The sequence below is a fragment of the Ceratotherium simum genome, chromosome 27 (genome assembly GCF_057802395.1).
Source record: "Ceratotherium simum simum isolate JZ-2026a chromosome 27, ASM5780239v1, whole genome shotgun sequence".
NCBI classification, from domain to species: Eukaryota; Metazoa; Chordata; class Mammalia; order Perissodactyla; family Rhinocerotidae; genus Ceratotherium; species Ceratotherium simum.
The window spans coordinates 32,333,563-32,350,555 of NC_141926.1; positions in this window are offsets into that span (position 1 = coordinate 32,333,563).

Here is a 16,993-nt window from a genome sequence, read left to right on the forward strand (position 1 = left end):
TGTCTAATGACAAATCATTCAATATTAAGTTTTATTTATAATTATGGATTTCTACAAATGAATTTTGAAGCATTCTACCAGAAAATGAAAACCAGAGGATAGAGTCAAATAAAAACTAAATCAAAATAATTACCTCCTAAATTCCTTATTTACATATGTGTATTATATTTTACAAAGACATTATAAAACTGTATTTGGCAAAATAGGAAAGAGCATTTTTCACCTTAACGCTTTAATGTTTTTTGTGTTCCAAAGACAGATAAACTGGATTTAAACTGGATTCTTATTGATTTACATAAATAAAATTTTAGAGGTAGCACAGACTTTTTATCATGATCTCACAGCTCAACAATGTTATCATAGATCAAATTCTCTCTGACTATCCATATTGCTTTTCACGATTTTGCCTTATCCATAGACTCTATAAGTTGTCTCTACCCAAAAGATCTAGGTGCTCCCACTGATTGGAATCAAAATGGCTATAACAATACCATATTTTATATTCTCACATCATTCTACTCTATCCCAGGGAAGAAAAAAAATCTAGTAACTTCTCTGAAAAAAGTGGAAATTTTCTCTCTCCCAGGATTCTCTATAAAGTTATTCTTACTTCTCATTGCCCTGATTGGGTTATAGGCCTATTTCTGGGGGAAAAAGTCACTTTGGCCAGGACCTGTCATTGCTCATTATCTGGAGTAAATAATCACCCATTTCTAGTACTTGAGTGGATTCAACCTACCAAAGACCATATTGGTTTTAGAAAAGAAAAGAAAACGTTAGAAGACAGCAATGTGAATATGCCCAGGATATATTAGTGATTTGTAATATTTGAGATTAATTTTACCTGCTTCTAGAATTTATAGCCATTATAAATATATGACAAAAGAACCAAGTGTTATTCAGAAGCAATACAAAATTTGTATCCAAGTCTCTTTATCAAAAATATTTTATTGTGTGTATACCCACATGAAATCCTAGTTACATATGTTGACTGAGCTTTTTAACTGATATAGTTAAATAAAACATTTTATATATTTTTTTACACAACGTACGTTCAAAGTTGTTGTTTTGAAATACTTATTCAGCACCTACTATATGTCATTCACTATTATGAGCGATCTAGATATAGTGGTGAACAAAACAAAATAGCCCTGTCCTCATACAGCTTACATCCATAGAGCAAGGCTCATATTCTAACGGTGACTTGATTGTGTTGATACAGGTGTCATTATACAAATACCTAAAATTACGATGAGCTTATTGAAGATGGCCAGCCATTTAACATATTGTTACTTTTGTTAGAAAATTTTCCCTTTTAAAACTCTGAGGTTTGTTTATTTATTCATTCTTTTAACAAATAATATTTTAGACTTACTATGAGTTCAGTCTGCCAACTCCTAACAAAGCAAAGATGAACAAGTGAACAATGTCTTTTTTCCCCAATAATAATGGCTCAAGAGAAAATACGTATTGCAAATCTAAAAAAATTGTAAGTAATTTTAGTTGCTGGAATATTAGTTTCAAATTTTTTAGAAAGTAATTGAAAATCTGAAAAATTGAAATTGTCACCTTAAATTACATATATATGATACATACATATGTGTTTTATATATAACAGAAAATATATCTAACAGAAAATATAAAGCCTATGGACCACTTTTATATGGAGATGTTGCTTTAGCTATTCACAAACCAGCCCCATCCTCCTTTCCCTAAACCCCTGTGTATCCATATGTAGTAACTATGGCAACAGAGGTGGTAGGACAAACATTGGCATCCATAGCTATTATAGAGGAATTTCCAAAAGGACAGTCTTGGATAGACTCTAAGAGGAAGTAATTGTTGTTGATATAGAGATTTGAAGTCAGAAAGTCAGATTTTTATCTTTACACAAGACTTTGAAATTGGAAACAGAAAACATTTTCTACCTTAGTCCCATCAGCTGACACTATGATCTGTATTCAAAAAAATAGAACCTTTGTGAAGCCCCTATTTGTACAACTAGAAGTTTCAAGTAATACATATTCATGGGTCAGGAAAAAGTCATAATGGTTCTGTATGGATTAAAAGGGTACATCATAACTTATTATAATTTAACCAATTATATTTTCTTCCATAAAATAAGATGTAGCCATTAAAAAGAAAAGGTAGGTTTGTATGTGCTGAGATATAAATATCTACAGAATATATTAGTAAGTACAAAAAGATAAAGTGAAGAACAACATATGTAAAACTATTATATTTCTGGTTTTAAAGAGAGAGAAAGAAGCAAGACGAAACACCTCTACTACATATACAAATTTCCTGGAAAAAATGGGGTATAAGGCCAGAAAGCAGGCAGAATCCAAATTACACAAGGTTGTGTGGCATTAATGAGGAATACAGAGTTTGCATCAAGGACAAAAAGAGCCAAAAGAGGGTTTTAAGAGGAGATTGATCTAGTCTGACGTTAAATTTTAAAGGAAAATTGTATGCATCCCATTTCTTGCCAAGTTGGAAAAATGGGAACGGGATATAGCCTCCTGCCTGAAACAACCAGAAAAAAAATAGTCAAAATATATGAATCAGCAGTTTCCAAGGCAATGGACATCAAGTAATGAAGGACAGTGACCCCTGAGAAACAATGAAATTCCACCCTACCATTGCCCTTGCTTACTACCTGGAGAGAGATTTTAGGCTAAAATGAAGGGAGGGGGTAGGCAGGTAGATTCAGGTAGATAATTCGAGTTGAAGAAATGAAGGTATGTATTTAGGGATACCAAGGCAGCTAGGGTTTGCAGGACAGAGTACTGGATAGAAGAGCACTGTACGCAGAAAGAATCCAAGAGATCTGCAGAGAGTCCCTTTTGAGTATTCAGCAAAATATTGATCACTGCATGCATGTGAAGAAATGATTCAAGGGTGGGGAAAGAACAACCCAAAACACTAGAAGGAACAGTGACCAGATATCACACAAGGTTAGGAGTAGTGTCTTTTCCCACTATCTAGATTAGAATAATTCATAATTCGTGAAGGATTGAGTAGAGTATTCTAGAAGGTCTTGCCTCGGGGGTAGGGAATAATTAGCCCTAGACCCATTACTGCTCTGGAACTGACTAAAAACCATAAAAATGAGGCTTGAAAAGATTGAACTCTTTCCTAGAAACTTAGCTGCACTCCAGACCAGAGCTCAAAAATAATTACAGGAATACAAAAATATATCAACAACATAAAATGCACAATGTCTGCCATCTAACCAAATTTTACCAAGCATATAAGGAAGCAAGGTAACATAGCTCATAATGAGAATAATCAATTAGTTGAAACTGAGCCAGAACTGACACACATGTAAGAATTAAGACAGGAAAGTTAGACGTTATTACAATCATATTTCATATATTCTAAAAGTTAGGTAAAGACATAAGAGATATAAATAGCAGTTCTATTAAACTTCTAGAGATGAAAACTACAAAGTCTGATATGAAAAAAACACTGAATAGAAATAGCAACAATACAGGCATACCTTGTTTTATTGTACTTCATTTTATTGCACTCTGCAAATACTGAATTTTTTACAAGACCTTCCAGCAGCAAAAAAGATTACAACTCACTGAAGGCTCAGACGATGGTTAGCATTTTTTAGTAATAAAGTATTTTTTAATTAAGACATATACATTGCTTTTTTAGACATAATGCTATTGCACACTTAATAGAATACAGTATAGTGTGAACATATCTTCTATAGGCACTGGGAAACCAAAAATTTCATGTGACTTGCTTTATTGCGATATTCATTTTATTGCAGTGGTCTGGAACCAAACCTGCAGTCTCTCCAAGGTAAACCTGTATAGGCAAGTTTGTAATATTAATGATCTTGCAGACATAACAATAGGAAATATGCAAAATGAAACACAGAGAAGAAAAAGAATTTTTAAAAAGTGCATCAGTCTCCTGTGGGACAACTTTAAGCATCTTAATATACATGTAATTGTAACCAGTGGTAGAAAGGAGAGAAGAAGATAGACAAAATTTTTGAAGAAATAATAAGCAAAATTTGTCCAAATTTGATGAAAACTATAAAACCACAAATCCAAAAAGCTCAACAAACCCCAAGCACAAGAAACATGAATAAAAGTACAACAAGGCACATCATAATCAAGCTGCTCAAAACCAATATCAAAGAGAAAATCACACAAGCATCAAGACAAAAAGAAACATTACACACAGGAAAAAAGATAAGGATGAGAGCAGATTTCTCGCTGGAGATAATGTAAGCAAGAAAATAGGGCAACAACTTTAAAGTACTAAAAAAAATACCATCAACCTAGAATTCTATACTCAGAAAAAATATCTATCAAGGACAGAGGCCAAATAATTTTAGACGTACAAAAGCTGAAACAATTCACTGCCAGCAGACGATTACTATAAGAAATGTTAGAGAAAATCCTTCTAGCAGAATGAAAATGATCCCAGGTAGAAATATGAATCTACACAAAGGAATGAACTACAAAATGATAACTATATGGATAAATATATATGACTTTTTCTTATTGTTTAAATATCTTAAACAGTAATTGACTATAAACAAAATGTAAGTAATGTGGAGAATACAACACATATAGAACTAAAATTGCTTACAATGGGGCAGAGGTTGGGAGGGGAGAAATAGAAGAACACTGTTATGAGGTTCTTTTACCATAGGTGAAGTGGTGTATATCACGTGAAGGGAGTCTGTGAGAAGTTAAAGATACACATTATAAACCAAATAACAATCATGAAATAATAAAACAAAAAATTACAGCTAATAAGTTGACAAGGAGATAAATTTAAACAATCCAAATGTTCATCAATAGGGCTTGGATAAATAAAATACAATATCCCTCTATCCATACTATAGAATACTACAAGTTGTTAGAAAAAGGAGAAGGAGATTAGCTAGATCCAGATCTATATACCCACAATATACTATTTAGTGTATAGCTTTGAAGTAGCATGTATTTCATGATCTCATTTATCAATATAAATGTGTATATACATTTATAGATAAGTTGGGAATATATATATTTTCCAGTCTTAACTATAACTATTTCTTGGAGGTAGGGAGAGGGTTGGTGGTAGGAAGGCTGAGTAGCATTACAAAGGGATTTTCACTTTTTACATATTTCTCTATAGTTAATTTTTTACAATGGACAGATACAACAAAGATATAAAGATACTTTTATTTAAAAAAATCAATCTGGCAGTCTAATGAAGACACAGAATAAGATAGCCCTTTCGGGAGAAAGCATGCAATCAACCTTTGTGAAAATAGAACAGGATTTAGAATTACATAAGGGGTTGGAATCTTTTCTTTACCATGTACTAGCTGTGTGAATCTAAAAATTTATTTAAATTATCTGAGTCTCAAATTCTTCATCTGTACAGAATAATATTACTATCTATATCAGAGAGTTATTGAGAGGATTATATAGGTCAATATCTATAAAGTATCTATCACAGGTGTTCAAGAAATGCTAGTTTCCTTACTTTTAATGCCAAGAGAATACCATTTAATGTCACCAAGTCTTCAAATAATCAGAGTATTTTCTAAATATCTGGAGCACACCCAAGAAATGCCTGAATAATACGCATGAACTTCCTTAGAATGCTGTGCTTTAGAGGTCAGACAAGGAAATCACCTTACAATGTACCATTTTGATATTTCAAGAACTGTGTCTAGAAAATGGGATTCAATAGGGTAGCCTTACGTTGAATTCTATCTAGACAAGTGGTGTTAGGCAGATTCCTCATGGGAGGTGAAATGTTATTAAATTCTCATAAACTGAATATGAATAAAGGTGGTATCAAAATCACAAAACTATATAACAAAGAGTGAAAATTTCTCTCTTACGTGGGCGCATGCTCTCTCCCTGCTGTCACCCACAAGCAGGCGACGGCACACCCTGGTACAGGTGGTCCTTTATAATTTTGTGCATAAAATAACCGAGTCATTTTCTGATTGGTAAATAATATGCAATGTCAGACTCTCCACACCATCTGTGTCACTCACCACCACAGTTTTCTGCAAAACTGCCAGCAGCACAAACCCAGCACCTCCTGGTTGGAGAAGTCACAGGAAGAAGTACTTGGCATCCTTGGCAGAGTTTAAATCTGCTCACACTATTGAACCTGACATATGCCCCAAAGCAGAACGTGTATGCTCCCCTAATGATCTCTCCTGCTGTTTCGTAATTAGAGACATAGATGGAGGGAGTGCTGCCATTTTTCCATTTGGCACTGATCAGCCTCCTGGACTCTCTTTTTGGCCAAAAAAATGGTCTCATATTTAAGAAAATTAATGTTCAGATTGCTAAACACAACTATTTCACTATTTTCATCACTATTTCCTAGATGTAAGATTTGTGCTTGTTTCTAAATCCTTGCTCCAGCTTTCTTCAATCTGAGGGATTTCTCATCTATATTATTTGAAAGAAGAGTTGCTAACTGACAGTCTAGACAGTTTAAACTTCCTTAAAGTTTGAGAGAGCCTAGCTGGTAGCTGCTTCGTCAACTTCTCTTTTTGTTGAAGGAGAGGAGCACTGAGTCAGAGGGCATTTCTTGGCTTCATTCTCAAGACGTCTGGTATTGACAGAAGCTAAAAATCAGAGCCTCAGCATGCACCATGCAGGGAAAGTCCTGGAAAGACTTCTCCTTCCATCCCTCTTTTTTGTTGTTTTCTTTCATACTATTCACAATGAGTCATATCCATATGGTGGCAGCCCCAGATCCAGGAATTATTAGATTTTGCCAGATCTCTTTTAGATCAGAGCTTTCACTTTGTTTTTTGGTACTAAAACCAGCAAAAATGTTAATATGCCTTCTAAGACTCCATGATTTCTTTGGGAAAAGCGCCACACAAAATTTAATTCAATAGAGCAAAACACAGAGTTTTGACCACAATTTTTTTTTTTTTTGGTGAGGAAGATTGACTCTGAGCTAACATGTGTTGCCAATCTTCCTCTTTTTGCTGAGGAAGATTAGCCGTGAGCTAACATCTGTGCCCATTTTCCTCTAATTTTTGTATGTGGGGTGCCACCACACATGGCTTGATGAGCGGTGCATAGGTCCACACCTGGGATTCGAACCTGCAAACCAGGGCAGCTGAAGTGGAGTGTGCAAACTGAACGACTATGCCACCAGGCCGGCCTGGCTATAATTATTTTTTAATAATCCACACTGAATTAATGTAATTCAAAATTATATGTAGATTCCATAAGCAAACACAATAGCTAAATACCGCTGATGATCTAGATCCAAAAAAAAATAAGAAAACAGCCAAGGGATACATATATACTACAAAAATCTGATATAAATAGGCTTACTTTGGGCATCACTATTCACTTTTATTTAGTGTGATAAGAGTAAATGTCATGATTATTATTTTAATCCATCTAATGCTCAACATGATTTGGAGCCTGTTTTACTAAAGATAGCTCTGCAAAAATATGATATCTAGAAAAGAAACCATCATGATATCACTGTACAAAATTCCATGTTCCTTAAAAATAAAATGTGGACTAATTCAACCAAAAGTAAGGAAAACAAATTAAAGCCACAATTATAAAGTTAAAAGAAAATGCACAGAAAAAAGAAGTTATAGCTCTCAGCTTTGCAAACCATAAACTTAATATCACTCTAGTTATATTTCACATTTAAATATTTCTACCAGATTATTTCCATGTAAGTCAGTAGACATGATTTCTAGAAAGTGCACACTCTAAAGACAGAAATTATTAGACTCTGATTTCTATCAGGCTATGGGGTTGTGTCCTTGACTATATTTTTATAACTATCTAGCTCCTATATTCTTATGCCTTCACTGGATTGCTGGAATTTCTTTGTTGTTATTTTGTGTTTGTGTGTTTGTGAAGTAGCGAGCTCTCCCAGTGCTTTTTATTTAATGATCTTATGCAATGATTCGTTGAGTGTCAACACTAACTTGGTCCAGGTTCTAACTGTCCCCTTCTCCAGTGGAGCTCGTTAGAGCTGCCCCGACCCAGTTCATAATCTCCTGCTGCTCTTGGCTCTTCGGGCAAGTATCTAAAGGGTGAAGATTGTGTTGTCTGTATTAAGATTCAGGGCAAATGTAAATACCCCCAATGTTTTAGTGCATATGGAAGTAGGTCTTATAGTACTCTGGTCTACAACCGAAAAATCTTTGAGGAGACCAAGATTTGGGGACCTGTATGTAAACCCTGTGAGATAGAGAGGTAAGGAAGAGCCGTCAACAGAGAGGAGTGGTGGGAAAGTATCCGGCTCCTCCGATTACCTGTAATAGCAGGTGAGGTCATTAGCCCCCACAGTACTTGTTCAAAACCTAAACAGGTACAGCAACTCGCCATTAAGATCAATCCATTACTGAATTAGAAATACGACTGAATTTAGCAACAAATTTGTGCCAACATTACTTCTAGCAGCAGTAGGTTTTCAGCAGTAGATTGGCACCGTGACAGGGTCCATAATTTTCACAGTATGTGTTTCATAATTTGTCATGCACACTCTGATTGCTTGGCATATTGGCAGAGTCCACAGTGCTCTCTAAATGTCACCAAATGCATTTGAGGATTTGTCATGCACGGTCTGAGCAAGTGACACAACACAGCAGAGTGGCCAGGTTCAGAGCTGATTTTTGCTCTCACTGTGAGTGTTCTTGAGCTCAGCCACCAGTGACGAGAGCCTGGTGGGGGCTGCAGGCACTTCTCTTGGAGCTGCTGATTTTTAATTCTGTGTCAAGTGATCATATGGATGCTGCCAGGAGAAAATACTACTACACTGCAGGTGTGACAAGCACAGCACAGAATCTCTGCCTGATAATATTCTTTTCAGATCATTCCTGTAGTGTACTTAACATTTTTTATACAAGCACAAAGAGCATTTCACAAATTCAGAGTAAGAAAAAGAAGAGTAATAAATATGAAAAGAGGGTGGAGAAAGCTATATTCAAGAAATTTCTCAGTAAAGAGATCGAAAAAATGAGATTTCTGCTGTTTTTAACAGAAAGGTGGAACGATGTCATGATCAGAGAACACTGGGTTAGCTGTTGTAACACCTGGCTTCTGTAGGAACAACTTCTGAGTTAAGGCAAACCATCCATCCTATGTTTGGTCTCAGTAAATGAGGAGGTTGGATGAGAGCAGCTCTAAGGGTGCTTTCATGTCTAAACATTCCATTGTTCTAAGAGAAGATCACAGGCTTATTCCTATCTTTCAGTCGTCTCCCCCGTTTGCCTGCGATGATTGCATAATGCTTCTCCAGTGTTTAGTACAAGCTTCAAGAGCTACATCTGCTGGAAGCTTTTGTTGTCTAGGATTCTGGCCATTATCTTATCACTTTTAGTCACTGTCTTTTAGGAGGAGAAAGGAAATTAGTCTTTTTTATACATTTGGATCCTGTGGAGGCACCTGTTACTATGAAATCTGTTTGGTGATAAATAACTCACATATGCTCAAGAGCGTTGTCTTGACATGTGCAGTGAGAGACCTTCACAGACGTATGTTGTAAAAAGCAATAGCTGTGGATCAGTGAAGGTAGAGGAGTGAGCGGAGGCTGGCTCAGACTGTTTTGGCAGGGAGGGAAGCTGAGTCTTTCCCTGGGAAATTTTGAAATTTTGAAAATTTCACACCAATATGCAATGCACAAAAAACACACATATAAAAAGCACACACATACAGACACAACTCACATATATACACCTATTGCCCAAAGCTGTAATATATAAAAAGTCATGTGAAACATATGGAATTTTTAATTTTAAAAAATCCAGAAGACTTGAGTCACATGTTTAAGACCTATAGCTTTACTAAAAAAGAAATATTCTGTCTTCTGAAAAGGCCTCCAAGAATTTGTCTTTATTGAAAATGTTGTTTTATTCTAATTTTTCTGTGGTCAACTTGATTGGAATAAGGGGAATCATCACCACTCTTTCCTTATTTCTAGAAAAAACTTCTTTTTCCACTAACCTTTTTATGCAAACGATCTCCCACCATTCACACACACTGCCAACCCCCTGCTACAAATCAGGTGGCTGAGGAACCCTTGTACTCAAATCTCACCATAGCACACATGACCAAGTGAGAATTCGATCAGGCCCTTTTATTTTTTTCTGCTAGTTTCTGATGAAAATTGGGTAATCTTACTTTTCAAATTCTATTAGATTGATTCATATAACTGACTCTGCACCTTTTATTAATTAACTTTTGAAATTGATTTGTTCTGATCATTAAAGTTTTGATTTTATTATTCTGGAATATACCACCATTAGCTTTCTAAATACCCTTTTTAAATTATATAACAAAGTAGAAGCCTATATGACTTTCATATAGATACCTTTCATATGCACGTGGTGAACTACCTATAAATAACATTGACCTGCGTGTACTAAGAAAAATAGGTTTCAGTTTCATACTTTTTATACAACAAATATCTAACCTAATCGCTTCTCTGAGGTGCCATCCTCATAAAATGTTTGTGAAGACACCTATATCAATCCGTAGCTCCTACACAATTAGCCACACAAAGCCCTCACACCCATAAAAATCTGTTTATATGCCCTTATGAAAGGTACTCATCTTCAGTTATGCCTTAAATACACACACACACACACACACACACATATAAACACTCCTGGCTAAAATTGTTTGGCCAATAAATTAATTAATTGAAGTATTTGCTTGATTTGGAATAATATTTGCTTTCAACTTTTTGTCATTTCCTCTATTCACATTGCCTAGACAATGAACAGATGGAAAGCAAAAAAGTCAAAAACAATATTAAACACACACTGAACTGAGATGAAGTGAAAGATCTTATATTTTAAGTTGTCAATCTAATTCTCAAGAGAATGTGAGTGCATAACAGATAACAATTCAATAACTTGGGAGACTTTTTTTTTAGCTCAACAAAAGTCTGCGTCAACCTATCTTCTACCTTAGTTCTCCCCACTCCATTCACAATTGTTTATTTATCTTCCTATAAACAGTGTTCACAGGCAAATACACAGTTTTTCTCCTGCCCTGTTTTCCTGTGATTCCTCCATTGTACTGAAGGACTGGATAATGAGTATAGCTCATTTATTTGGTATTATTTCCTTAACCAAAATTGGACTAGTTCATCTCTTGCATTAACTTTAGAGGTCTAAATTTCCATTTGATTATTTTTGTATCTATTACTCATTCCCTGGATAAAAGAGCTAAATAAAAACATTTTTGTTAGAGGCATGCTACCTTCCATGATTAAAGAAATAAAATAAATTAGCTTCTAGAAAGATCACCAAACATTTGCTTTGTGTTAAGAAGCAGAGGAGAGTCTATCATCTCACAAACACACTCCCAGCAGTAACCATAAAATCACCTTGTCTCCGTCTCAAATGCCTTTATGGTACAAAGTCCTGAGTTTTCAAATAGCGCTTACTCTATCAATAGATTTTCTCAGAGCTAGAGTTAGTTTTGCCAACTTCTCACTCAAACTGCAATTGCACCACCCCATTACAATCATGGGTCTCTCCACTCTGTATGACACATGAAGGCCACATTATGCATTTGTACATGTAATTAGGAAATAATATATCTTGCACATTACCAGACAAAATGAGAAGAAGAAAAAGACAAGTTGAAGATAAATTTTAAAGATTTTCTGCATCTATTTAGCCACTAATTGTTAGTCTACTTTTACTTTGCAATGTAATAATAAACAAGGTTCTTGCTTATATGCTCATGGGGGAGATAGACAATAAATAAATTATCAATTTATCTGTATACGTGCATGTAAATACATATGCCTCTGCATACATACATGTTATATAATGCATTTGCATACACATTGTATATATACATATACCACATAGACATATTCACGAATTTATATCATATGTATGCATACATAACATATATATGTGTGTGTGCATGTGCATATATGTGTGTGTACCACATAGCAGTAAATAATTTACAAAGAAATTTCAAGTGGATAGCAAGAAACAGACGATGCTTGGTTTTCTCAGAAAGCGTATCTCAAGCAGGAGGTTGAGGAGGAAGTGAGGAACTGTGGGAAAGGAAGATGCAGTGCTTCGATCCTCCTACTTGGCCTCCTCTGTTCATTTGTGTGACAGGGATGCCAATGGAGATCATTGGAAAGCTTTCTTTTTTCTATCTTTTCCTTTTTATTCTACCTTTAGAGAGGGAAATTGTTGCACCCTTCCTTATAACTGAAGATTCAATATTCCTAGCATTTCATGACACTACATCCTATTTCTGCCCTTTATGACAATTTCAATGGCAAATTAGAGGAAGGTGAATCAGACACTACTGGCTAGCCACTCGATTACTTAAATGTATCAATTATCTTTTTAATATTCTGAGTAAAACCATTCTAGCAAAGGACAAACTGTGAAAAATGACATATATATCTAGTTTAAAAACACACAGTGTGGGCATTATGTCCTTGACTATGGGTACAAAGAAAATATTTTCATTTGCTGATGCTTCTCTAAAAAGCTGTGAGAGTTTAGTTGTGGAAAAAATGTGATAGGCGGACTCAATGTAATATTAGCCAGGTGTTCCCATGGGCACCTCAACCTTAGTAATTCAAAGTTTCCACCATTTCTCTGATCAGAATTTCTTAAGACTCATTTTTAATCTCTCTTTCTATGGAGAAGACACATCCCTCCTTCTAAATCTAGTGCTTTTCATCTATAGATTTTGGACATGTGATACCTGGCCTCTAAAATTTCTATATGATCCTACACATATTTCTTTTTGAATATACAACACGGTTCAGCATGTATTATTGAACAACTCTTTAAGTCAAGAATTCTGCCTCGTGCTGGGGATGCAACAGTAAACTAGGCAGATTCAGTCACTTACAACCAAGAGGTGGATACACCCAATTTAAAAGGCAATTAAGAGTGAAAATAAGCCACAGTCTGGTGCTAGTACAAGTTACTGGTAACAGCAGAGTTAGTGTAGGTGAGTACTGAGAACTACCAATTAGCAAGAAATTTTCAGCTTAATCAAAAAAAGAGACTGAATTGCTATTCAATGAAAGCCAACTCCAGGCTTAGGAAGGAGGTGAGCCTCCACGAAATAAGGTTTTCTTAACCCGAGCTCCATGTAGAAAGAGAATCCACAGATGGCTTCATGAGGTTCATGGATTTTAGCACAAAGCCCAGCTCTTAATAAGTGATGAGTAAGTGATAATTATTATTCTCCAAATTACTCTTTACTACAAGTTCTAATAGGTGCAGGGTAAAAGGTATGTATCAGGTGCTGCCAAACCCTAAGATGAGAGTTTCTTAGTCAATCCAGCACCACCTAGGGAGTAGAAGTGCTTCTCAGAATTTACAAACTAAATATACCTCACTCACAGCTATCCCATTTATGTTATTGTCTTCAAATTTTTCTTCTGTTGTTTGATTTCTAAAGTTGATTTTTCGCCACTTCAAAGTTTTAGGTCATTGTGGTAGATTATATTCTTTGTTCACAACTATTTGTTCCATCTCTGGCTTTATCATACTTCCTTATTGTTGGAATATGCTTGGCTACCTCACTGGCTTTGAGTTTGGTCATGTGACTTTGGCCAATGGAACATGAGTGGATCGGACTTACACTGCTTTCAAGCAGAAACTTTAAATGTACTTTTGTGGTTTGGCTTTACCACCTTGAACTTCTGCCCTCTGCCATGAAAAAAAAAAAAAACATGACCCATATAATGACTGTTCCCTTACCCTGAGTCCTGGAATAAAAGCCAGATGGAGCAAAGCCCAGCCAAGGCCTGCCAAGGCCAATGTGACCCAGCTCAGCCCATCAGTGTCACAGCTGACCCACGGTTCTCGTGAATCTTGAGTGACAAATAAATAGTTATTGTTATAAGCCACTAAGATTTCAGAGTTGTTTGTTGCTATAGCAAAACTATCATAATTTTCCATTTTAAAAAAATCTGCCAATCAAATTGGATAATTGTTATGCTTGTTAAAAAATGCTTAAAGAAGACAATTTAGGTGATACAAAGAACTTTATTTAATGCTTTATAAAGTGGACAGTCTCCTCTTGGAGAACTGCAAAATGGGGCAAAAGGCAAGAAGCTTTTATAGAATAAAGAACAAGGAAGAGACAAACAAAAATTACCTGATTAGCTGGGGCCACATAATCAACCTTGTTTGGGGTGAGAAGGCCCAGAGTTGTCTTGGCATTGGGGGATTGGCTGACTGGATATACTGCCTTTCTGGTCAAGCAGAGCATTTACAGGAACAGGAAATTACAGTTTGCTGACGTGGCACCCTGGGCAGGAGTGACTCCCTCTTGGGCCTAGAAAGTTATTTCAACACGCTTCATTCAAACCATTTTCTTCATATAAATTTTACACATAATTTGAGTTGGTTAGCAGAGCACCCATTCTTTACAAGTAGGTCTCATACAGATCTTTTTTTTTTCTTTTTTAACAATCTAGTGTTCAAGGAGATAAATTTGATTTGTGAGCCTCTGAGACAGTGTTAAATTCCTGGCATATAATATTTTGAGGTATTTAATGCAATCGAGATAAGACAATCACATTGCATTCTTAGGATATAAGCTTTCTACCAACTTCCTGCAAATAAGCACCTTCTAATGCCTAATAAACCTTTCCCTGGGCCTGGTCTTAATCCTTCAAGTCTTAAGATCAGTCATCTCCCTCTTAAACCTTCTTAATTTCTCTCTAGGAAATCATGAAATTGACCATATAAACATTTTCCACTTCCTTATCATCCTTAACCCGCAGAGAAAGGTAATATCTTTTAAGTGCTGACAAAGGTTGAAGCATTGAGGTATTTCAGTAAGGTGATAGCTTTGCAAAGCCACCCAGCAAAATACCCATGAAACACAAACCTCCCTATAATTAGTCATGAGAAATAATAAATCGTCACCACGCCAGCCTTTACGGTCTCCCGCAGCACTGACCTGAAACATCGCCTGTCCCCTGTGACTGCCAATCAAAGCGAGACAGCCCTGTTGGAGAGCTGAGCCAATTTAGCAAGTGTGGAACACGGACAGCAGCTATTTAACATTTAGTTACATAAAATGTTCCAGAAAAGAGACCAAAATGTGGCAACAGTTCGCCTAAAACCAATAAAAATGGAAACTTCTAAACACACACTGGTGTGAAAGTATCAGTTTTAAGAGTCTGGAAAACTGGTCAAAGTAACTACTTTTAGGGGCCTGGGCATTGTTTTTCTTCCTTTCGTTTCCCTCAAATTCCCTTTCATCTTCCATTACACAACTTTCATGAGAATGCTAGTGAATGACATAAGAACCAAAGTTCTCCAGTCAAAAACAAATACACACAGTGTGAATGCAAATTTCCTCCCTTCTCCTGGGACTTGGGGGGCTGTTGCCCACAGGCAGTTCTGTCCTGCTGGACTGGAGCCTGCTGTGTTGGGAAGTTGAAGTTTGCTTTGATGTCTGACACACAGCCTTAAAAATCTCTTCCAGGGCCCACTACCTGAGTCTCAGAATTAGTCATTAATTCTGTTAGGACAATCTGAAGTGCATATGAACCTTATTAAATACATACTCCTTTTTCATGGTTATTATGGTAATTTTAAATAGAAAGTTGTTAACAGCAGGGATCATTAGGGTTGAATATTCTAATGATTCTTTTGAGGAACTGAAATAAGATTTAAAAGAAGCTAGATCTAAAACTGACACTCCTGAGGATGTGCCTTATTTTGACCTTGACTTATTCTGCAACCTAAAGCTAGTGACAAAACCTTTCATTCTCTGTAAGGGAGATATAAAATTTTGATGAGATGGTATATTACAGAAATACTGAAAAATTAACCCTTGCCTAATTTTTGCCTTTAAGTTTCCCAGATATTCAGCAATTAATTCCACTATTGTTCAGTCCTCATCCCCACTCTCAGATTCACACACACACACACACACACACACACTTAGTTCAGGACTATCCTAGTTCCAAAACATAATGCAGTAGTCCCCCCTTATCCATGGGAGATACGTTCCAAGACCCCCAGTGGATCCCTGAAACCATGGATAGTACAAGACCTTATATATACTTTTACTATGTATACATACCTATGATAAAGTTTAATTTATAAATTAGACACAGTAAGACATTAGCAATAATAACTAATAATAAAATAGAAAATTATAACTATATGCTGTAATAAAAGTTATGTGAATGTATGTGGTCTCTCTCTCTCTCAAAATATCTTATTGTACTGTACTCACCCTTCTTCTTGTGGTGACGTGAGACGATACAATGCCTAGTGATGAGATGAAGTGAGGTGAATGATGTAGGCACTGTGAAATAGCGTCCCAGGTGGGACTGAGCATAACTTCATCGTGCTACTCAGAATGGTGTGCAATTTAAAACTTATGAATTGTTTATTTCTGGGATTTTCTGTTTAATATTTTTGGACTGCTTGACCATGGGTAGGAAACCATGGAAATCAAAACCGCAAATGGGAGGGGACTGCTATAGACAGATATCAAGAATCTCCCCACCACCGTCTAGAAGGAATGGACCTCAATCACTCACACAGACTCAGTGGGCCTGTTTAAATTAAGGTTTACATATGGCTCCCTTAGCCTTTTTCCTGACAAGCAGGCCTGATGATCCTAAGAATAACCCCATTTCCCAGTTTTCTAGTTAGTTCATTAGATGGATGCTTCTGACCGGTTCCGTCTCCCTGGGTCAGAGAGGAAACACGGCATTGTGATTAAGCACAGGAGCTTAGACCCTTCTGCCTGGGTGCACTCCCAGCCTGTTCATTTGCAAACTGTGATGTTTTTGTTTCTCAACCAGTAAAATAGGGAGAATAAAAATAGTGGAACATACCTCCTAGGGCTGTTAGGATAAGTTAACATCAGAAAGCACATAGAACAATGCCAGGCATATGACAAGCACTGCATGTTTGTTAAAGAAATGCAATGACCATGATTGTTAGCTCAGAATACCAACTGCCCATCTGGACACCTAGAGCTTC